This window comes from Pteropus alecto, unplaced genomic scaffold (genome assembly GCF_000325575.1).
Source record: "Pteropus alecto unplaced genomic scaffold, ASM32557v1 scaffold301, whole genome shotgun sequence".
Taxonomy (NCBI): Eukaryota; Metazoa; Chordata; class Mammalia; order Chiroptera; family Pteropodidae; genus Pteropus; species Pteropus alecto.
This window is the reverse complement of record NW_006431043.1, coordinates 1825340-1847950: the sequence shown is the minus strand read 5'-3', so window position 1 is coordinate 1847950 and position 22611 is coordinate 1825340. Positions and strand designations below refer to the sequence as shown.

General features: G+C 32.9%; 1 protein-coding gene and 1 pseudogene across 2 annotated transcripts in view; one reads left to right on the top strand and one right to left on the bottom strand.

Moving 5' to 3' along the window:
* Positions 1-22611, bottom strand: part of IL1RAPL1 (interleukin 1 receptor accessory protein like 1) — a 1242120-nt gene that overhangs the window by 407822 nt on the left and 811687 nt on the right. The window lies entirely within an intron of this gene.
* LOC112485491 lies at positions 3397-3515 on the top strand (annotated as a pseudogene).

Genomic DNA, 22611 nt, shown 5'->3' with positions numbered 1-22611 from the left:
TTTGTATTTGTATTTGTATTGTGTATTTATGTTTGACCTATAGCCTAAAGCTGTGTGTCCTGCAATGAATCTCATCTGATGTGTGTACAATAGTAAAAAAAGCGAACAACAGTTCTAGGATGGGATCCAAAATTAATAAAACATAAACATTATCCTCAATAAATTTACAAAGCTTAAATATTTGCTGTACTAAAACTCCTTGAATAATTTTTTTAAGCGTGGAAACAAAGCCTTGTTAAAACTCATAATAGCCAGAATATGCCATGAACATCTGAATTTGTTAACTGTGAATATATGACTGGATTAACTTTCACTACCATGCACAATTCTTTGATATAAATGTCCATTACTTGATTAAACATGTCATCAAATTGGCCAACACACAAACCATATCTAAATCCTCCTAAATCACAATTAGAGACTATTCTGTTTATATAGTTATGCATTATATCTCACATAAAATTCAATTATCAGTGACAATTTTTGAAACATAATTCTTTTGAGGACTCAGATATTATCTTTACTAATTCTTATTTAAAATAACACTTTACAAAATAATAAAATTAATACACTAATATTTTTGCATTCCCAAATTGCTCAAAGTTTCAGTCAGTGAAGAATCCTTGTGGTTTGAGTCTTACTGATTTTTGAATCCTTATTGGATTTGCCACTGCTTCTCAACTGTTTAATTATAATGTATCTGATGTATATTCAATAAAATTTAATTTTTTTCTTCTCAACACTAGTTTTTTACAATAGAATATCTGTCATTTAATGATAATCTTAATGCCAAAATATGCAACGTAGGCATACCCAGAGTGAAACTTATAAAATGACTCTATATAAGTAAGTAAATAAAATATAATGCTTATTCCAAAATTTAGGGGATAGGATCTATGGTGTTAATCAATATAAATAGTATAAGATGATAAATTATTTGTGCACTGAACCTAAGGAATATTCCACCTGCATTAATTTTTAAAATGATGGAAACTAAAAGTAAAAAGAAAAAGGAGAACAACAAAGTCACAATTAGTAAAAAGAGACATGAATAAAAAAGAAAATGATTGAATTCATTAAGAATGACAAAAGAAGGGGTCTAGGCTTAAATAATGGAATAAAGAAAGAAATCAATGAAGGGTTAAAATTAGTAGTTGATAGATGGTCACACGGGGATGGGGAACACGGCATAGGGAATGCAGTTAGCATTAATACGTTGGCTAGGTGGAGGGTCAGGGGAGAGAGGGAGCAATTGGGGGGATCCTTTTACAAACTATATAGATGTCTAACCAATGTACTGTATACTTGAAACTAACTAAAATTTTAAAAAATTTAAAAAAATAAAGAAATCAATAAAGATTAAGAGACGAAAACAAGAAAGGAAAATAAGAGACAAATGCAAGGGCAACAAAAAGAAATGAGGTAGAAATAAAGCAAGTGCTAGTGAATGCAATAGGCAAAGTAAATTCCAGAGCCTTCTCAGGAATTGCACCCCCACCCACCATTTGCAGCCACCCAGAGTGTGGAAGGATTGAACTTGGGCATGCCACAGGGAGGAACTGAAGGAGTTTCATCCCTTGAAGCAAAAGAGATGTGAACTGACAGAAAAAAAATATGGCTGTCAAGGGATAAATAATAGAGGAACTCAATCTTTATTGACGTAAATGATGATTTCTTGATTGAATATGTCAGCATGATCATTGGCAGGGGCAACCCTATCGCTTGCCAAGTAGCTAGTAAGAAATTTTCCCGTGACTTATCACTAAACTGTTTTAGTCTTGAAAAAAGGCCCACGTTAGAAGATTCTGGAAGTTGTTAGCTTTATCATTGATTACTCACTTTGTTCTGGCAACTATTAATCAATGGAGGATCACCAAATTTAAGATGAACCAATTAGCAGTTAAGATAGCATAAAAGTAAAACTGGTTTTAAAATACAATGCAATCAATGGCATAATGAATCATCTTAAATTACTACATTTTCTTAGAGTCAGTAAAGAGTGATGCACAGTTTTTATCTGGAAGGAAATTAGTCAAAGAGACAGTTATCTATTTTTCATATGGAAAATAATAAGCAATTTGAAGAAAAACAAAAGGCTATATAAATAGGCACTGAAAACAAATTGAGTTTATGAATAAATTAATAGCTATATCAGTATTGGAAAACTGACAACTTTGAAAAATAATATAGTGAAGTATTATTAACAAAATAATTATGAAAAGAATTCTCTGAAAAATAATTAATGCTATGTAGCTGCTACATGGAAAAATATTAATTACTGTCAACATCTATTCTTCCTCCAATCCTCTCATTAGTTTTAGGAAGTAGCAACTCTTAATGTACAAAATAAATTTAAATGGTGTTTTAAAGATGTTAGAAATTATCGAATGAATATGACATTGGCTAAACTAGAAATGTCTATAAACCTAGGAGTTAAAAATTAAAGAGAGAAAAAATAGACAAACTGGAAAAGCAAATATGAAACCCAAAAGAAGCTTTGTCAAATGTGTTATTCTATATTTGATGATGCATATGTAACCTATTATTTAGTATGTTTAGTATATTCTTCGTGTTTTTTTCTAGTCACTTAAGTGCTATTGACAAAACTATAGAAATGTGTTATTGCCCCAAAAGAGACAGCAAAATGTGTATGAAAGAATTGATGATGAGGTACAAGATTACATTTAAGATAACATGTAGTGGTGAGAATGTGGCGAAAAGGGAACCCTTGTGCACTGTTTATGGGTTTGCAAATTGGTGCAGCCACTATGAAAAACAGTATAGAGATTCCTCATAAAACTAAAAATTAGAACTACCATATGACCCAGCATTCTACTTCTGAGTATTTATTCAAAGAAATCCAAAACAATGATTCAAAAAGATACATGCACCCTTATGTTCATTGCAGCATTATTTACATTAGCTAAGATATGGAAGCAATCTAAGTGTCCATCATACAATGGAATGTTATTCTGCCATAAAAAATAATGAAATCTTAGTATTTGCGACAATATGGGTGGACCTAGAGGGTATCATACTAAGTGAAATAAGTCAGAGAAAGACAAATACCATAAGATTTCACTTACATGTGGAATCTAAAGAACAAAATAAACGAACAAAATGAAAACAGACTCATAGATACAGAGAACAAATTAATGGCTGCCAGATGGGAGGAGGAGGGAAGATGAGTGAAAAAAGTGAGGATAAATGCAGTCGATAATATTGTGATAAGTTTGCACAGTGACAGATGATTACTAGACTGAGTAGTGTGATCACATTGTATGGAATAAAAATGTTGAATCATTATACTGCACACATGAAGCTAATATAACTAATATAATATTGTATACCAACTGTACTTAAATAAAAAAAGATTATATTTAAAGTAACTTATGAGTCTATGGCCATGCTACCTTGAACAAGCCCGATTCTGTCTGATCTTGGAAGCTAAGCAGGGTCAGGCCTGGTTAGTACTTGGATGGGAGATCACCTAGGAAGACCAGGTGCTGTAGGCGTAAAAATTAAAAAATAAGGAATTGTAAGCTGACAAGGTCCTTGCAATCTGTGAGATTAACCAAGGGTTGCCTTGCCTAAAAAAATAAAAATAAAAATAAATAAAAAAAATAGAGTAACTTATGAAAGGAAAATTTAAAAATCTAACGTGATCAATGAACATTGGAAATCAGAACTATAACGCAATAAAGATTTAGTAAAAATTAAAAGAAGAGTTATTTTTAAAACATAAATGTTTGTAAACTACTTTAGCACTTCTTTAGAACCTGTATCCAAATAAAGATCAGGTCACAAAGGAAAAACTGATAAAGACTAAGTCAAAAAGTGAAAGATTCTATATTTAAAGAAAAGTATCATTCGACATATGCAGAGCTCATAAAAATGGAGAAGAGAAAAATAAACTAATATGGCAGGTAAAGGACATAAGGGACTCCAAGTGTGAGAATCACATAATTATGAAAGAGTAAGTGGCACAATGTCTACCATTAATATGAAATGTTAAAGCAACATACACATTAAATGGTCTTTTAATGCAAACATAAAATTCTACATTAAACACTGATCAAAGTAAACAGAGTTCTACATCTAACTGACAAATCAGTTGTAAATAAGTAAAAGGCCTCCAAGGTTTTTCCAAAACGTACAAAGAAACATAATAATGAAATTCTAGAATTTATTATCAGGATACATAATTTATTTCTAAATGTGGGGAGCTCATCAAAATGGCTCACATTATCAGAATTATGTTGTCTCACGCCCTATGAGCCTAGGATTGCATACCTAGAATATTGGAGGGTCTGTTTAAAAGTATAAATATTTCTCAGGTCTTAGAAAAAAACAGATTTTATTTCTAAACAGAATATTACTTGCATTTCCAATTACTGGGAAGTTAAGAGAGCTGTTTATGGCCTGACTGTTTCATCCATTAGATTGTAAGCTTCTGGAGGACTAGGTCTTTATACTGGCGCAGCCCCCTTTCCATGGTCATGTTAGTGAAAATTTCATTTGATGTTTTCTCAATAAAAGTGTCATAAATTAATTAATAAAAACAAAGATATTTATAATAAAATGAATAAGAGAGTCAAATATTGAACTATATGATTAAATTTTATCAAATTATGGAGAATTTAATTAGAAAAATATACTTTCAGTTTGACAAATTTTAATATTCTACATGTAAAAGCTACCTTATATGCTGGTAAAAGGTAAACTTAAAAATTTGAATGAACTTTTATTTATCTAAACAACAAATATATGAAAATTATTATGTACAATAAATATAGTATATTAAAATATAATTTCAAACACAAGTCATATGAAGGTTATGCATGGTCATAGCGGGGCTAGGATCAACTGCAAAGCTTGCTGGATGTTCAACAATAGGAGGTCTTCTATCTGCCTATTTAGGGACTGCAGGAAAAGATCTGAATTTATCATATAGAGAATGGACTTGGGAGAGGGAAAGGGAGAGGGAGAGAGAGAGGGAGAGATGGAAATTGAGTACAGTGGTGTATCTTTCAATTAAGATGATTCAGTCAGGCCGGTTGGGCACAAGAGCTAGAATCCAAGATATGGTTGAATCCAGGCAATGATTGGTGATTCTGAACCTAGCCCAGGGCTCTAAATCAAAACTAAGAACTCAAGTCTGTAAACAGGGCAAAAATGGGGGATAATAGTGGATAGTGACCAATGGGCTACTGGCTTGCTATACCTGATCTCTGATACAGTACAATCTCTATTTTGTGGTCAGTAAAAGAGACCTGGGCATGGATGATGGAGACAGAAACTTTGGCTGGGACTGGAGCCCTGGTCTAGAAAGGTAATTCAATGAAACATCCCATTAGCCTAGATATGAGATTAGGAGTTAGATGCATGAGACTGACAAATCCTTCTGTCTTCTGTGTCCTAATTTCTACTTTCTTTGCCCAAAACTATGCCATGACATAAACCAATATACATTTTGAAATAGCATCTCTTATTTTACCTAAATGTATGCATAATGCCATTTAATATTCATCTTCTATAAATGTTAGTAAACTTTAGTTGTATTTTAAAACTGAATTTGGAAATGTCAAGATCAGGTCACAAGGAATAACCACTGAAACAGGATACAAAGAGAAATAATAAGGCACTTGCAATTGACATTATTATCAGAGAGGTAGAGTTAACATATGGGAAATGAGAATCGACTCAATGCCTATAGTTTGTGATAAGAACAGTATATCATAGCCCCAGAAGATCTGAATTTTTCTTTCAGGAACCCAAAATGTACTTTTATAAGGATCTTTGAGCTCTTCTGAATTTTCACAGGTTAGAAAACATTTCCTTAGTGAACTGAGACACAGGAACTCAAGCAATAAGACACAAGCAAAATTAAATGGAAATTGAGGCTTAATGAAGCATAGTCCAAATAAAGACAGTATAAAATAAGCATTTAAACGAAAGTTAATCAACAAAATGAAGATTGTTTTCCTAAGAATGAAAGAAGTAAAGCTAAGTTAAACTTTCTACATTTAGTAAGTTTGGAGCCATATGGTTATCTAAGCCTGTCTAAAGGAATTTCGCTCAAAACACAATACACTCAGATACTCTGCTTAAGGCACTACTTAGATTAGATATTGGGAGGAACAGATTTAGGAACTCATTAAGTCTACCTTGTATAAGAATGTCACAGGTAACAGCATTAGAAAATCTAGGTAAATCTACATGTATAATTTTAACAGTATATCAATCAACCTGGCATTGTCTTTTTTTAAACAAAAGGCAACTATATGAGAAGGACTGATTAAACCTAATAACACATATTTTAAAACAGGCTATTTAAAACTTAAGGGAATGTCCACCATTTTGCTGTATTTTAAAAATTGTTGTTTTAACCTGTACTAAGTGCACACGCATACTCTGTTTCTGATGGTAATTTAATATTCATTGACAAATATTTTTTCCTCTGGGTGGATTATTATAATATTAAAAAAATAAACTACATAATTTTCATCCTGATTTATTTAACCAAACACACAAATCATTTAAGGGAGGAGTTAAATGTTGCAAAATTAGGTAGAAATATTCCTAAAAGATATAATTATAAGGGTGTCATTTGTTAAAGAATATAAGACTAGATCAATCATATTTACATTTGAATTATCTATTCAAGTAACACATGAATATTAAATATGAATTAACTAATTAATATTCATAGTGACTATATTAGAGAAATCAAGCTTGATATAAATTCTTAAAAGTTCCCTGATATATACCAGTGGTATCTTTAACATCCGTTAACAAGAGTTGCCTAGAGATTTGGACTCCTGTCACATGAGATGAAATTGACCCTTGGGCGTACCTGGGAAATCTGGTTCAAAAGGGAGAATCATCCAGTGAGTAAAAGCAGATACCTTGGTCTTGAATGGGTACAAATTTAACTGGACTCTCAGTCTTTCTCTACAAAATCAACAGAACTGGCAATTTATTCAGCATTGCAATGCAACACAGCCAATGCAAAAAGAAAAATAGCACCTCCATCATCCATTCTTATTGAAAAAAATGAGGAAAGAAGGACAAGGAAAAAACGAGAAAAGAGAAAGCTGAGGCTTGAGAAAGCTGAGGCTTGAAACGACGTTTGGCTGTGTTTGAGCTTTTTTCAGCATTAATAAGTAATGACTATAATGCTTGATTTCAGAAGCCCAATGCCACATTTTACAAAGTGCAGCATCTCCACCATACGAAGCACTCACCTGCACTAGATACACTGCATAGTAAAAGACCATGTGTAGTCGGCAAAATGATGGTCCCCCAAGGATGTCCACACATTCACTCACAGAACCTATGAATATGTTATCTTACAAGGCCAAATGGACTTTGAAGATGTGATTAAGTTTTATAGATTTTAAGATGGGGAGGTTATCCTGGGTAATCCAGGTGGGCTAAACCTAATCACATGAGTCCTTATGCAACATACAGATGATGTATTATAGAATTGTACATTTGAAACCTATATAATTTTATTAACCAATGTCACTCTAATAATTTAATAACATTTAAAAAATTTTAAAACAAATCTTTTTTCACTGCTGTCAGAGAGAAGTGTGACAATGGAAGAGAGGTTAAGTGATGTGATATGAGAAAGACTTGGCTGATCATTTCTAGCTTTCAAGATGGAAGAAAGGGCCATAAGCCAAGGAATGTGGGCAGCCTCTCAAAACTGGAAAAGGCAAGGAAACATTCTCCCTTAGAGCCTCCAGAAAGAAATGAAGCCTCATAGACACCTTGATTTTAGTGTACTGAGTCTGAATTTTGACCTACAGAACTGCAAGATAATAAATTTGTGCTGTTTAAGCCACTGAGTTTATGATAATTTGTTATCAAAGCAATGAAAATCAGTACACTGTGCAAAAGGCTATAACATGTGAATTATTTAGAAAATATACTTGGAATAAAAGACACATGTAAATACTAGTTATGAATAAGACTTCGTCTATTGTTAAAAGATAACTCAGAAGCTATATGATCATTTTGTCTAATATTCTTATCTCCTGGTAGAATTTATGTTAGATGAAGGTCAGAATGAGAGCTTGGATAAGAAACTATGAACTAGACTCATAGTAACAGCATGTTTGTCATTCCACACGTACCTGACATTCACCAATGCAGACTTGTAAGGTTAGAAATAAAAACAGAAAGACCATTACAGGAGTTTGGGATGCAAGGCTAAATATTATATGGTTTTAGAATGACACTTTTAGAAAATAGTAAAGTTATTAGCCAACTAGATTAAGATAAAAAAAATAAATGTTTTAATACTGCTTACAAATGTGCAATGTACCAAATTGCTCTGCCACTGATAGTTTTAAAGAAAAAATCATTATATATAGAAAACAAAAGATTTTAACAATCAGGAATATTTCAAATAAAAAGTTAAAAAAATTTTAAAAATTTTTAAAAAGATAATGATTATGACCACAACTGAAGGAGAAGATGATAGACAGGATAAAGACTTATCTAGAATGCTCCCACTTGGTGATCATTTGTAGAAAATCAGATTTTTTCCATTGCAACTGAAACTCTTGAGTGGTTTTGCTTAGAGAAGGAATAATAAGTGATTATAATCTAAATTTATTTGTCATTCAACATCTTGAAAAAGGAATGAGCTATTATTCCAGTAATAGAAACAATGCAATTAAATACTAGTAGATGAGATGCAATTGTCTTATAATGAGAAATTAAGAAACTAAATACAGACATTACCTGTGTAATTGTAGGCAGATGAACACTGTATATTTACTTGTTGTATACAATTAGCCTCTTTTGTTGCATTATTTGCATTCATCAATGAGGCATCATTTGAAGCTCATCAAATGCAAGGGCTTTCCTATTTTTCTAAAAAAATATTAGTGACATACACTAAAGTGGAAGTTTATCATTAAATGCAGAGCTTTTTAACATAGCTGTTGTAGAAATAAATCAACTACTCCATGTTTCACTTAAGTGAGGAATAAATTTTATTAAAATTGCTTTATCACAATTAATTCACCTTTGACAGAGAGCTCTATTTATAGTTTGTGATACAACATTTGAATAGCAAACAATTTTGATATGCTTCCATTCAATATGGGATGAGTTAGAATACTCTGTAAATCATTTGAAATTGCTAAAGGCATTCAGATAAACAGATATGTGTACCAAAATTAGAATTTAATTAGAATACTGAGGTGTACATTCAAAAGTGTATTTGAAAGCATCACATTTTTAATGTAATGATTTTGACTTCTTTAAATTCTTCATTATAAGATGCTTATTGCCCACAAGGAATTTACAACATAATGATGGAGATATAACTACCATATATTTATTTATAAACAATGACAATAATGATGAGCACATAAAAATGACTGCAAGAGGAAACACATTTATAAATAACTATAGCTATAAAATATACTTACATATAAATGTGTAAAGGTATGTGTAAGTGTGTGTGTGTGTGTAAATATTTGCTATTTGTAAGGATACAAGGTAAAAAAACTCTCTTTACTATGAGAATGTTGGTAAATTGTAGAGTAATAACAGGAAAATGTCAGAAAAGAAAAAAAATGAAAAAGAAAAATGTCTTACTTTGCATTTTGTGACACGAAATCATACTAGTTACATTATTCAAAGTATGTGTTGGCTACTACCAATTTTCTTCAAATTACGTTTTTTAAGACTTGTTTTGCAAATATTTAACTTTTATTCAATACATCCACTATGTACTCACTCCCTTTTCTAACAATTCTAATTGAAGTCGTATGTAACATGCCTGGAACTGTTCTAGACATTTGGAATATACCAATTAATAAATAATCGAAGTCTCTTGCTCTCCTGAAGTTGGAAGAGCCAGAAAAACAATTAAACAAGAGAGAATCCACCATATGATATCAGAGTTTAATAAGTGCTACACATAGAATTAAATGAGGTGATCTTTGAACTTCTTTAACTTTAGGGGGTCACAGAAGGTCTTTCTGAACAGAGTGACAATTAAGCTGATCACTGAATGACTAACATTGAAAGGAACAGCATTATCCCATTAAATGCCCTACTGTTTGCTGTATAGATCTTTAAAGAAGTAATTTTTATATAAGAAAACCAAAGCCCTAGTGAAATCATCTATTTCAATTGCATAGTTTTAAAACTATCCTAGTATTTGTAAAACCACAATTTCATATGTTATTTTAACTACAAAATTTTAGTAGCAGACATCAGAATCATAATTGTATCAGAGGATTTTTAAATAATAGAAAATAAATCCCCTTATAAATACAATTATAATGACATAATTAGGTGAATTAGAAATTAAAATAAAACATACTTTTGTAATGAATCACTCCTTAAAGAAAATGAAATGAATGTAATACTTGTACATTGGATCAAAATAAACAACAAAGTTGTAATTTTTTAAAATCACTAAAAGATAGGTTAATAGAAAACTAATACATTTTCTTTTTGGTAAAGTTTAGACTTTTCAAAATCTTTTTTTTTTCCTGGCTAGCATATCAGAGATACCCAAACATTACATGTGATAAGAACTTCATTCATCCTTGTCTTGGATTCTGCTGTTGCTCTGTAAGGCCTATGCTCTGGTTATGGATTGGGCTATGTGACTCAGTAATGTTTCTCTGTTGAACTATTCAACACAAATGCAGGCCTAGGAAAATACTTGGCTTCTATCTACACATCCTTGTGAATAAACTGGGAAGCCCTTGGGATAATAAGGGTGAAAGAAAAATATATATAGTTTCAAAAATAGAACCAAAGAACAATGGGTAAAGCAGCAAAACACAAAGAAGATACCAGATAGATAAAAGGGCTCACAAAACATTCAGTATCAGGTGTGTAGGCCATGACCTGCACAAGGGGTCTAACCAAAGGGTAATGGGCTTGGAAATCTAGCCTATATCTCACTCAATGAAATCCATCTACTTAGAAGGAGTTCCTTTTTCTAATTAGCACAAGGACATCCTTAACTCTTCTTTTTCTCCCAGCTTTATTGAGCTATAATCGACATATAATATTGTATAAGCTTAAGGTGTACATGTTGATTTAATATATGTATATACTGTAAAATAATTACCCAAATAAGGTTAGTTAACATCTCCATTACCTCACATAAATGATATTTTGTGTGTGGTGAGAACATTTAAGATCTACCCTCTTAGCAACTTCCAAACATGCAATAGGGCATTGTTCACTATAATCACCATGCTGTTCATTAGATCCCCAGAATTTATTCATTTTATAACTGGAAGTTTGTAGCCTTTGACCAATATCTCTCAATTTCCTCTGTCTGATTTATTTTACTTAACATAATACTCTTGAGATCCATCCATGTCATCACGAATGGCAGGATTTCCTTATTTCTCATAGATCTATAATATTCTATTATATATATGTACATATAAAATAGAAATTAAATACCATATGAATCTCACATATTATTTATCCATTCATCCATAGATGAAATTTTAGGGCTGTTTCCGTATCTTCACTATTATGAATAATGCTGCAATGAACATGAGAGTGCAAATATCTCTTCAATTTATGATCAATTGTCTCAAGCTATTTTCTAATGTCATTTCCAATTTCTTCTTTTATCAGTTGGTTGTTCAGGACTATGTTGTTTAATTTTTGCATATTTGTGAATTTTTCATCTTTCCTTCTTTTAGCGATTTCTAGTTTCATACCATTGTGGTTACAAAATATAGCTGATATGATTTCAATATTCTTAAATTTGCTAATACTTTTATGATCTATGATATGATCTATCCCAGATATTGTTTTGTGTGTGCTTGAGAAAGTGTATTCTGATGGTGCTGAATAATATGTTTGAATACATTTGGTCTGAAGTATAGTTCCAGTCCAACGTTTCCTTACTGATTTTTCTGTTTTCATCATCAATTCATTGTTGAAAATAGAGTATTAAAGTCTCCTACTATTATTGCATTGCAATCTATTTCTCCTTTCAGATTTATTCTATTTGCTTAATATATTTAGGTGCTCCAATATTGGGTGCATATATATTTATGATTAGTATATCTTCTTGATAAATTGAACATTTTATCATTATATAATAACCTCCTTTGTCTCTTGTTACCATTTTTGGCTTAAAGTCTATTTTGCTTGACATAAATGTAGCTACTCCAGCTCGCTTTTGGTTTCCATTTACATGGATTATCTTTTTCCATCCTTTCGCTTTGAGCCCATGTGTGTCCTTAAAAGTGAAATTAATCTCTTGCAGGCAGAGAGATTTTAAAAAATTTGTCCAGCCACTCTATGCCTTTTGATTAGAGAATTTATTTCATTTACATTTACAGTAATTATTAATAGGCAAGGGCTTACTAATACCATATTATTAGTTGTTTTCTTTCTTTCTCTCTTCCTTCCTTTGTGAATTGGTAATTTTCTGTAGTGGTATGCTTTGATTTCCTTCTCTTTATCTTTTTTAATTTACTGTAGCTTTGTGGCTACAATGAGGTTTACATAAATATAACTATAGCGATATATTTTATGCTGCTAACGACTTAATTTTAATTGTATATGAAAACTACCATTACTCTCCTTCTTTTATGTTTTTAATGTCTATATTTACCTCTTTTTATATTGTATATTCACTAACAAATAGCTACATTATTGTAGCTATAGTTATTTTTAATACTTTTGTCCTTTAACCTTTATACTAGAGTTAAGCGGTTAACACACAGCTATATCACACTATTAGAGTATTCTGAATTTGACTATATACCCATGTTTACCAGTGTTATATATTTTTATATGGTTTCATGTTACTAATTAGCATTCTTTCATTTCAGCTTGAATAACTCATTTCAGTATTTCTTATAAGGTGGGTGTGGTGGTAATAAACTCCCTTAGCTTTTGTTTGTTTGTTTATTTGTTTTTAGTCTAGGAAAGTCTTCAACTCACCTTCATTTCTGAAGTCTAATTTTGCTGGATAGAGTATTCTTGGTAGGCAGTTTTTTCTTTCAGCACTTCGAATATATGATCCCATTCCTTCCTGGGCCTGTAAGAATTCTGCTGAGAAATCCACTGATAGCCTTATGGAGGTTCCCATGTAAGTTATAAACTCTTTTCTCTTGTTGCTTTTAAGATTCTCTCTCTGTCTTTGATTTTTGACAGTTTTCTCATAAGTGCGTTGGGAAATTTCTCTTTAAGTTGAATCTGTTTGGGGACCTATGAGCTTCATGAACTTAGGTATCCGAATCTCTCTCCAGATTTGGGAAATTCTCAACTGTTACTTCTTTACATAATCATTCTGCCCCCCTTCTTCCCCTCTTCTCCTTTTGGAACTCTGATAATTAGCAAATTGTTTCTTCTGATAGCATTTTATTATCACATAGGCTTTCTTCACTTTTCATTCTTTTTTATTTGTTCTCCTCTGACTGGATAATTTCAATGTTTCTGTCTAACTGAGATTATTTCTCTTGCTTGATCCATTTTGCTGTTGATGTGCATTATTGCATTTTTCATTTCATTCTTTGTATTCTTCAGCTCCAGGATTTGTTTGGTTCTTTTTTTTTTTTTAATGATTTTTTAAATCTCTTTGTCAAACTTTTCAGTTTGTTCATATACTGTTTTCCTAAATTTGTTAAATTATCTTTGTTTTCTTGTAGATCATTGAGTTTCCTTAAAACACCTATTTTGAATTCTTTATCAGGTAAATCTCAATGTCTTTCTGATCAAGTACTGGAAGATTATTGTGATTCTTTGGTGGTGTTATGTCTCCTTGATTTTTCATGTTCCTTAAAATTTTTCATCATTGTCTTCTCAGTTGAAGTAGCAGTCACTTCCTCCAGTCTTTACCAGCTGACTTTGGGAGAGAAGTACCTTCCATCAGCCTTGATACTGATTCTGAGGCTCTCTCAGACTGTCTATGCTTCCTGCTCCCTCTTGTGGCAGAATTCTTAAATTTATGTATTCTCTTGATTCTGCAACATACCGGGCCAGGTGTTGACAGTCTCCTTTTAGTTTTCCCAAAGATGGTGCTAAAGCTCAAATATGTGGTTTCTTCCTGACTCATCGGTTCAGGCCACCTTTTTGCATATGTTTACTATCTGTCTGCCAAAGCTTTTTTTTTTTTTTTTTTGCTGATGTTACACAGGGAGCTGGCCACAGGGTGGGGTGTGTATGTGGTGGTGGTGAGGGGGTGGGGGCGGTGTGAAGTACATGGAGTTCTGGAGGTGCCTATGAGCGAGCTGGGGAAATTCACAGGTGAGGCCTTACCAGCTCATGGGCAATCTTCTTGATGGAATCTGTGACACAATAGGATCCTCATGCCTTGAATCTTATCAGCTGCTTTTCTGGCCTCTTCCTGCTCTCACCCAAGTCATACAGCTCTTGATTCAACACTCTAGATGAAGCTGGAGAGAAATGAGCCTCTTTGGCAGTGTTCTGCACAGCTGGGAAAGCCAGACACTCACCTAAATGCTCTCACTTTTTCCCACAGTAGAAATCACATGCTGAGAAGAACTTTCTTGGCCCTAAGCTGTGCCTCCTTGGGGAAGGAATGATGAAAGTAAAGTCAAACTGTTCCTGTTACACTTTCCAGTGTGTCTTAACTCATATTTTTTGCTCCAGTGGTATGCTGGAACTTCTCCTCTGGAAACCTGGACTTCCACAAATACTCTCTTTTCCAAAGGTGATTTTCTAAGATAGTATTTTCTAGGGGCTCCTGGACTGAGGCTGAGAGATCTTGAAGCCAGTTCATGGGTCACTGCAGGGTCCACAGCCAGGACCAAGGTCTGTCTGCCTATTACCTGACACATGGGTGGGCAAGATTCCTCCCAGGTCCACTGGCCTATGATGCTGGATCTCACAGTTCCTACAAAAACACTTTTGTCTGTGGATGGATGCCAAATTATTATTATTGAAGACAGGGCATGACCAAGGAACAGCTTATTCAGCCATGATGCTGATTTCACTCCCTCCTTTGCCCTTCTTAATGACTTAAATGCTACAGACTATGGCAGACCACCAGTCTGAATAGATCAGATTTCATAGTCTGTGGCATTTAAGAACATCACATTGGAGTGTTCTTTGGCATTCTGTTGCTAAACTTTAACATGTTGGATTATTTCATCTTGAGGGAAGTGTAACAAGAGGCAGAAAATTGTTTCAGTGGTACCCAGTTCAGTCTTTTCATAGTTCTCAGCACAAGATTAGGGCAGCTGCAAATGGCTTGCATCATTTTGATCAGTGTGTTTCTGTGAGTACATGCATCAATAACATGCAGTTCCATCTATTCTCTTTTTCCTCATGAACAACACTAGTATACATCTAATTCAATACATTTAAGAATCCATTTTGATTGAATCATTTGATCTGGTGAGACAAAGTGTTCACATGTCAATTCAAAAAGAGAACAGTGAAAGGAAACATAGGGAGGAAAGAAGGTTAGGAGAGGCAATTTATAGTTGTTCGTGATAGTAATACTGATATCAAAACTCTAAAAAACAGTTACTTAAAGTAAGAGAGGTAAAGCTGGACATGCAAACATAAAAAATATGCTCTAATACATGTAATCAAAAAAGCAAAAGTGCAGGTCATATGTGAGTTATAGAGAAAAGGAAATAAGGGTTATAAGAGTAGAAAAATGTTCAGAACAGATTCGTGAATATTAAGACAGGTAAGATTCATTAATGACACTGGCATTTACAAAATTACAGAACTAAATTACTGTGTATGTTCTAGCCTCTCACTATTCAAAGTATGGTCAGTGAATCAGCATCGTCACCATCACCTGGGAGCTTGTTGGAAATGCAGAATTTTAGCCCCCATTCCAGACTTAGTGAATTGAAATTTATGATTTAACAAGATTCCTAAGGTGTTTCTATGTATACTAAAGTTTGAGGAACACAGCTTTGGATATCCTGTATTCTCACAGTAGATATTCTCTTTTTGTACAATTTCAGGGGATGTTTCTTTTTCATAGGCTGCCCCCTACCACGTGTGTCTCTTTAGCACTTTTTCACTTGACCTCTTAAACAAATGAAAAGCTAAAGTCTCTATAATACCTGAGAACTTCTGGACACATATTTATTATTAGAGAAGAGCTTCATCCCCCCCCTTCAACTGTTCAAGAAAGTTCAATACCTGACATAAAATTAGAACCCATATTTTTATTACATTTGAGAATTCTCAAAGTACCTACTTGCACATTCGTTCATCCCAACAATGGTACAAAGAGTATAGAGATGGTATTTTCCTTTTTATGTATTTTTAGATGAGGAAATAGAATCAAAGAGAATCTGTGACATGTTGGATGGTTGTAGTGGCAGTTGACAAGAACAGACATTGACCATAATAATAACAGGAGATTGCAAGAATTCATTTTTAAAAGGCTTTAGGGTAGAAAGCAGATTTACTTATATGTTTGTTTGTTCATTTGGTTTTTGTGTGTCTGTCTTTCTCCACAGAAAGTGAGATGCAGGAAGAAAGACATGTGTACCTTTTATCCTCAGCTAGAACAGTGCCTGTGACAAGGGAGGTGCTCAATAAGTATTTTAAATAAATGGATTAATGTAACATTCTCTGCTACAATCCACAACAATATTAAAGGCCTGTGTCATAAGAATAAATACAATTTATTTCTATTTTAATATCCATTAGTTATAGCTTCACAGTTGTAGTATGATTAGGGGAGCTTATTCTTCTCCTATAAATTTAACTTCTTTCTGTGTGGTACTGAATATACCACTATAACTCCAAAGAAACATATTTGCCTAAAAAATAGCATCTCAGAATTTATGGCTTCAACCCTAAAATGGTAGCACATGAAAGTCACTGACATGATATTTTTCACAGTGGCTACCTGCATACCATACTTTCTAGGATAGATTGTGAAATTAATCCATGTGGAAGAACATATATACTCTCTTAAGTTCACTGAAGCCTTTGCCCATCATAATTCAGTTCAGTAATTCTCCACTGAGTTCAAGAGGCTTTCTATCATTTTTGGAATTAAATTTCATACTCTAAACATATGAGCTTCCAAAATATGTCAGTGGAGAACAAGAGGATTTCAATTACACTGGCTAAAATAGCCCTGAAAATGTCACTATATTTAGGAATATAGTGTTTTATCCCACTGGCATCTCATAAATTATTCCATTTTCTTCTCTGATATGTCATAGGAAGCAAGATATAATGAAGGGTGTTCAATGAAGTTGAATAAAGGAAAATGACCATTTTAAGTTTGGCATCAGATAAAAGCTAGTATCCTGAGGATTCTGTGTCTTTTTAATGTAAACACACAAATACCTAATATTATTTGCTTAAGACATGGAGTCTCCTACACTTCAAGACACAGCCATTATTTTAGGTGTATCAGAATCAATGGTCTAAAATGAATATCTGAAACACATTACCAAGAAAGGCCATGTGCCGATAATTATTATACTTAGATGATGGGTACATGAGGGTTCATTGTACTATTTGTCTACATTTGCACATTTGAAAATTCCCATGACAAAAATTAAAATTCTAAGCAAAAAGTAAAATGATACAAATGAAAATAGGGAATTATACTATATCCATAAGATAAAATTATATGCAGCTTTTAAAAATTAATGCCACAAATACATATTTATTGATGAGCAATGTTTATTCTATATTGTTGAGTGAAACAAGCATATTTCAAAATGCTATATATCCTATGATTTGTTTTTTCTTTATAAATGTAGTTATTGTATTTAATAAACACCAATTTCATGCATACTATGTGCTAGGCATATTCTAAGTTGTTTAGAAAGTTTAAGTCTAAGTAATTAAATATTCTCATAACAACCCCTATAACTGATAGATACCAGTATCATACCCATATGTTTAATAAAGCACAGAGAAGTTAAGAAATTTGGTCAAGGTCACACAGCTGGTAAGGGGAGGGGATACTGGGGCTTGAACTTGAACAGTTTGGCTCCAGAGCCTAGTTCTTCAATTGTTATGTGATGCTGCCTCTGCTAATCACATAAGTGTAAAAAGACATAGTTAACTATATTGAAAATAAAAATGCCTTAAAGGTTAAATTCCATGTTTAACAGTAGTTAATGATGAGTAGAAGAAACATGGATAATAACTTAAAACTAATTTTTATTCTAATTTTTATTTATTTTTAATTTTTCCACATCAATCATGTTACTAATATGATAGGGAGAATTTAAATGTTGTAAATATATATAATGAATGTTATACAAGTTCTTGGTTAAATTTTTTAAAGGCAAAATGCATGTGTGTGTGTGTGTGTGTGTGTGTGTGTGTGTGTGTGTGTGTGTGTGTACACACATAATTATTTCCCTTCCTCCTTTCAGGAGCCCACAGCTTTCTTGAGTCCACCTGCCTGACAATATTAGAGGACAAGACATGATATTATAATTCACAAGTATCTTTTGATTCAATTATCTTTTGGCATATGGAAAACCACCCCAAGATTTACTGACTTAAAACATCTCATTTTATTTTGCTCACAATTTTAGGGACAGGAATTCAGGAAGGGCTCGGCTGGGTCATTAATATCTTATCTGTGATGTTTGTTGGAGCAGATGTAGGGGAGGATACGTGCCAAAGTGGCTTCTTCACACACATGTCTGTTGTCTTGGTGTTCCCTGGCCTCTCTCTCTCCACATGATGTCTCACTTTCCAGGACCTCACCAGGTGGGTGGGGCTTCTCACATCAGGGCAGTTGCATGTCATAAATGGTGGTTGACTTCCAGTAAGCAGGAACTACCAGCCCAAAGAACTGCTCTGCTTGAAATGCACTGCTTCCTTTCCCATAAGAGGACTGGGTTGGGGATTGGAATGGCCTCTCTTTACAAACATCATATCTCTCCAAAGCCCTTCCCTCTCCAGATATCTCCCAGTTTTCCTCTTGGAAGAAGGCTGTTCAGGGCTTATAGAACCTAGGGTAGATTCTCCAGACCAGCAGCTCTGTTTTGGCTAATCAGGCAACTACCATTGGCTCTCTGGGTTTAGAATGTCTTAAGACAAACAGAGAAAGATAAATGCCATATGATTTAGCTTATATGTGGAATCTAAGGAACAAACTAATCAAAAACAGACTCACAAATATAGAGGACAACCTGGTGATGGCCAGAGCTGAGGTGAAGTGGAGGGCTGGGAGAAAGGGGTGGGGGGTTTATAGAAGGACAAATTAGTAGTTGATAGAGCACGGCATAGGAAATGCAGTTAGCATTAATGTAATGGTTAGGTGGAGCAGAGGAGAGAAAGAGCAATTAGGGAGATCATTTTATAAACTATATAAATGTCTAACCAATGTACTGTATACTTGAACCTAATAATAAAATAAAATAAAAAAATAAACAAAAAGAATGTCTTTAGTACTTGGATTTAAAATGGGGATTTTTACCAAAATTCTTAGACCACCCTTTCTGTTAGTGGGGATGCATGGATTGCTAGTGCCTTGGATTATTGTATGTTACTGCTTTTTTGAAATTATTGAAGGTTCATTGGCCTATGTGAATAATTTCTGAAGTAAGTATAGTGACCAAATTTATCATATTGATATAATTAATGCAAAAAGCGTTGGCATATGCATCCCATTTGTCAATACATCTTCTATACTAAGCTGAAAAGGTTAGCATTAATTGACGAATGACTATCGTTTTATCTAGTTGCTAAAGATATATTTATGTTAGCCAAATGAAGCAGAGAATGTAAAAAAAATACATTAGCTGATTCCTGAATATTTTAGTTTGTTATATATCATCAAATATCTAATAATGCAGTATCAACAAAATTTGAAAGTAGATCACATTTAAAATACATTGAGACAGTAAGTATAATTCATTTCAAGGACATTTGCTTTTGCAACAAATATAACTAAGAAAACCACCAAAACAAGTAAAAAAAATTTTTAAGATTAAAATTGGTATTTTCATTCGATCATAAAATGATACTATGAAAGTATATTTAATAGCAAACTATTATGATGATAACATTAGCTATTATGAGTGTTATGAGTGTTAAAAAATTAAATAGTAAAATAGTAAGATTCCATTAAAAGAAAGGAAGAAAGAAGGGAGATGATATACATCAAACTGTTAATAGGTATTGCATCAAAACAAGATTGATTACAACTTATTTTTTAAAGCTTACAATTTGTGTATACTATTATACATAAAATATGGGTTACCATTTTTACAAATATTACATTCCTTCCTCCCAGAAAGAATAAAAAGTTTTGAAAATGTTGAAATTTTAATTATACATATTATTATGGCTGAAATTATATTTATCAAAAGCAAAAGGGCTGAATAAATAAATTAAGTGGTACAGTGAAATGAATTTTATCTTTCTTTTCAGACAATTTTATTATTTTTAATGAAAACAGGCATAGAAGGATATTAGAAAAAGAGGAATAGGCCAGACCAGATTAATACATTCCTTTGGTCATAATAGATGTTGCAGATCGATTCTATGTCCTTGTTTCCTTTGCCCAAGGAGAAATATCCAATATATAACACACACACATATATATATACACACACACATACACACACACACACACACACACACACACACACACACATATATATATTGATGTATCCATACATAGGCATACATGCACATGTACAGTCATGCTTCAATTAACTATTCAGTTAATTGTAAATATTGGAACAAACAGTACTGAATGGAGTTTCAAGGTCAGAAAGAAATGAGACAGAAATGAAGCAACTGAATTTGGACAAGAGGTCACTGAACATTTGTTAGTGATCAAGGGAGAATGGGAGCTCAAAGAAAGATAGTGGTTGGCTTGTACCAAACTAGAGGAAGATAAGAAGTAAGTCAGAACCTATAGAACAAACAATAAGAGATACTTTAAGAACCTAGAGAAATGGGACTGTTGTTAGTGTAGACATTTGGGATAAATAGATAATAGTGGGAACCTATGAGTGCCTGAAACGAGATGTGAGGAAAATAACGTGGCGAAAGTGGAAGTGTTCATAGAGAAAGAGGGGGAGTGTAGTTATTCTATATATGTTATTTTTGCATCTTACTTTTTTAACCAAAAAAAAAAATACATCCTAGGGATATTTTTATAACAGTACACAGAGATCTGCCCCATTCTTTCAAATACTGATATATAATATTCTGTAGACTAAATGACCATTTATTCTTATTCTTAACAATTCATCCAGATTGTTGACAATTTTACCTATTGAAAACAATGCTGAAATGGCTTACTTTATTCCTTAATTTTTTTCTGACATCGTTCTTAGTAATATTTTTCTTTTTCTAAATTATATTTATTGGGGTGACATTGGTTAACACAATTATATAAGTTTCAAGTGTACAATTCAATAATACATCATTTGTATACTGCATTGTGTGCTCACCACCCAAAGTCAATGCTCCTTCCATTTTGTTTTCTTAGGAATTTAGAGGTGAAATAAATGGGTCAAAGGTTATATGCATTTTAAATTGTCATAGTGTCAAATAATCCTCTGAGAAGGTTGTAAAATTTTACTCTCTTAGACATTTTGCAACACTTGGGATGCTAAATATTCTTTTGTTCACTTAAAAGACACTATATGCTAAGGGCTGATACTGGGAATACATTAAACGAGGGAGGAAAATCTCTCTTCAGAGCTTATAGTCTATGGAGGGGTGTTAGGAAGCAGAGAATAAAGAAATTAGCAATTTAAATATATAAAATGACAGGTAGGAAGAATCAAAATATGTAGCGAAAGGCAGATAGAGAGTGAAGGGTGTGGGCATAAGATACTGTCTTAGGCAGACAAAATCACTATAGAAGTACTAGCTATTATTTTTGTTGTCACTCTAGTCAAATCTACAATGTCTACTTATACCAAGGGTTGGTTAAGTACCATCTACAAAGGAATACTTGAAAGATGGAGTTTGTTTATGAGGATGTAGAGATGAGGGGCAGAATGTAAACATATCATACAACTGATTACACAAACAGCACTAGCTTCTTCTATTCTGACCCTCTGAATTTTACAACCTGGCTTGTGTCCACTGTTGGAAGAGATGGTAATAGTTGTAATAATAATTGTAAAAGCAAAACTATCTTAAGCACTTCTGCTATGCCAGACACTAGGCTAAGCGTGCTTCAAGTGTTGCCTCATATAATCTTCACAAAATATCCTAGGAGATCAATCCTATTTTTTCCATTTTATAAATGAAGTCACAGATTCAGTGGAAGTGTAACTGATCTATACCATGCACAGAGTCTATATTGTGTATTAGTTAAAAGCATAAGTAAAAAGTAAATGAGTCAATATATTTAAAGTGCCTAGAACAATGTATGACATATATTAGGTGATATATATAAATGAAAGGTATTATTGTAATTATTAGTTTGCTTCTTTAACAAGTCTTTTTGAATGCCTGCTATGTGGCAGGTATGGTTTTATGTTCAAGGATGTGGTTTAATACAGCCCTCAATCTTTCAGAATTTACGATGGACTGCAAAAATTCAGTTAATGTGAAGATATCAAATGCTTTGAATAATATGATCATTCTGGGCTTCTTATTGATGTAGTATGACACGTTTAATTTATTAGTTCATTAATCTAA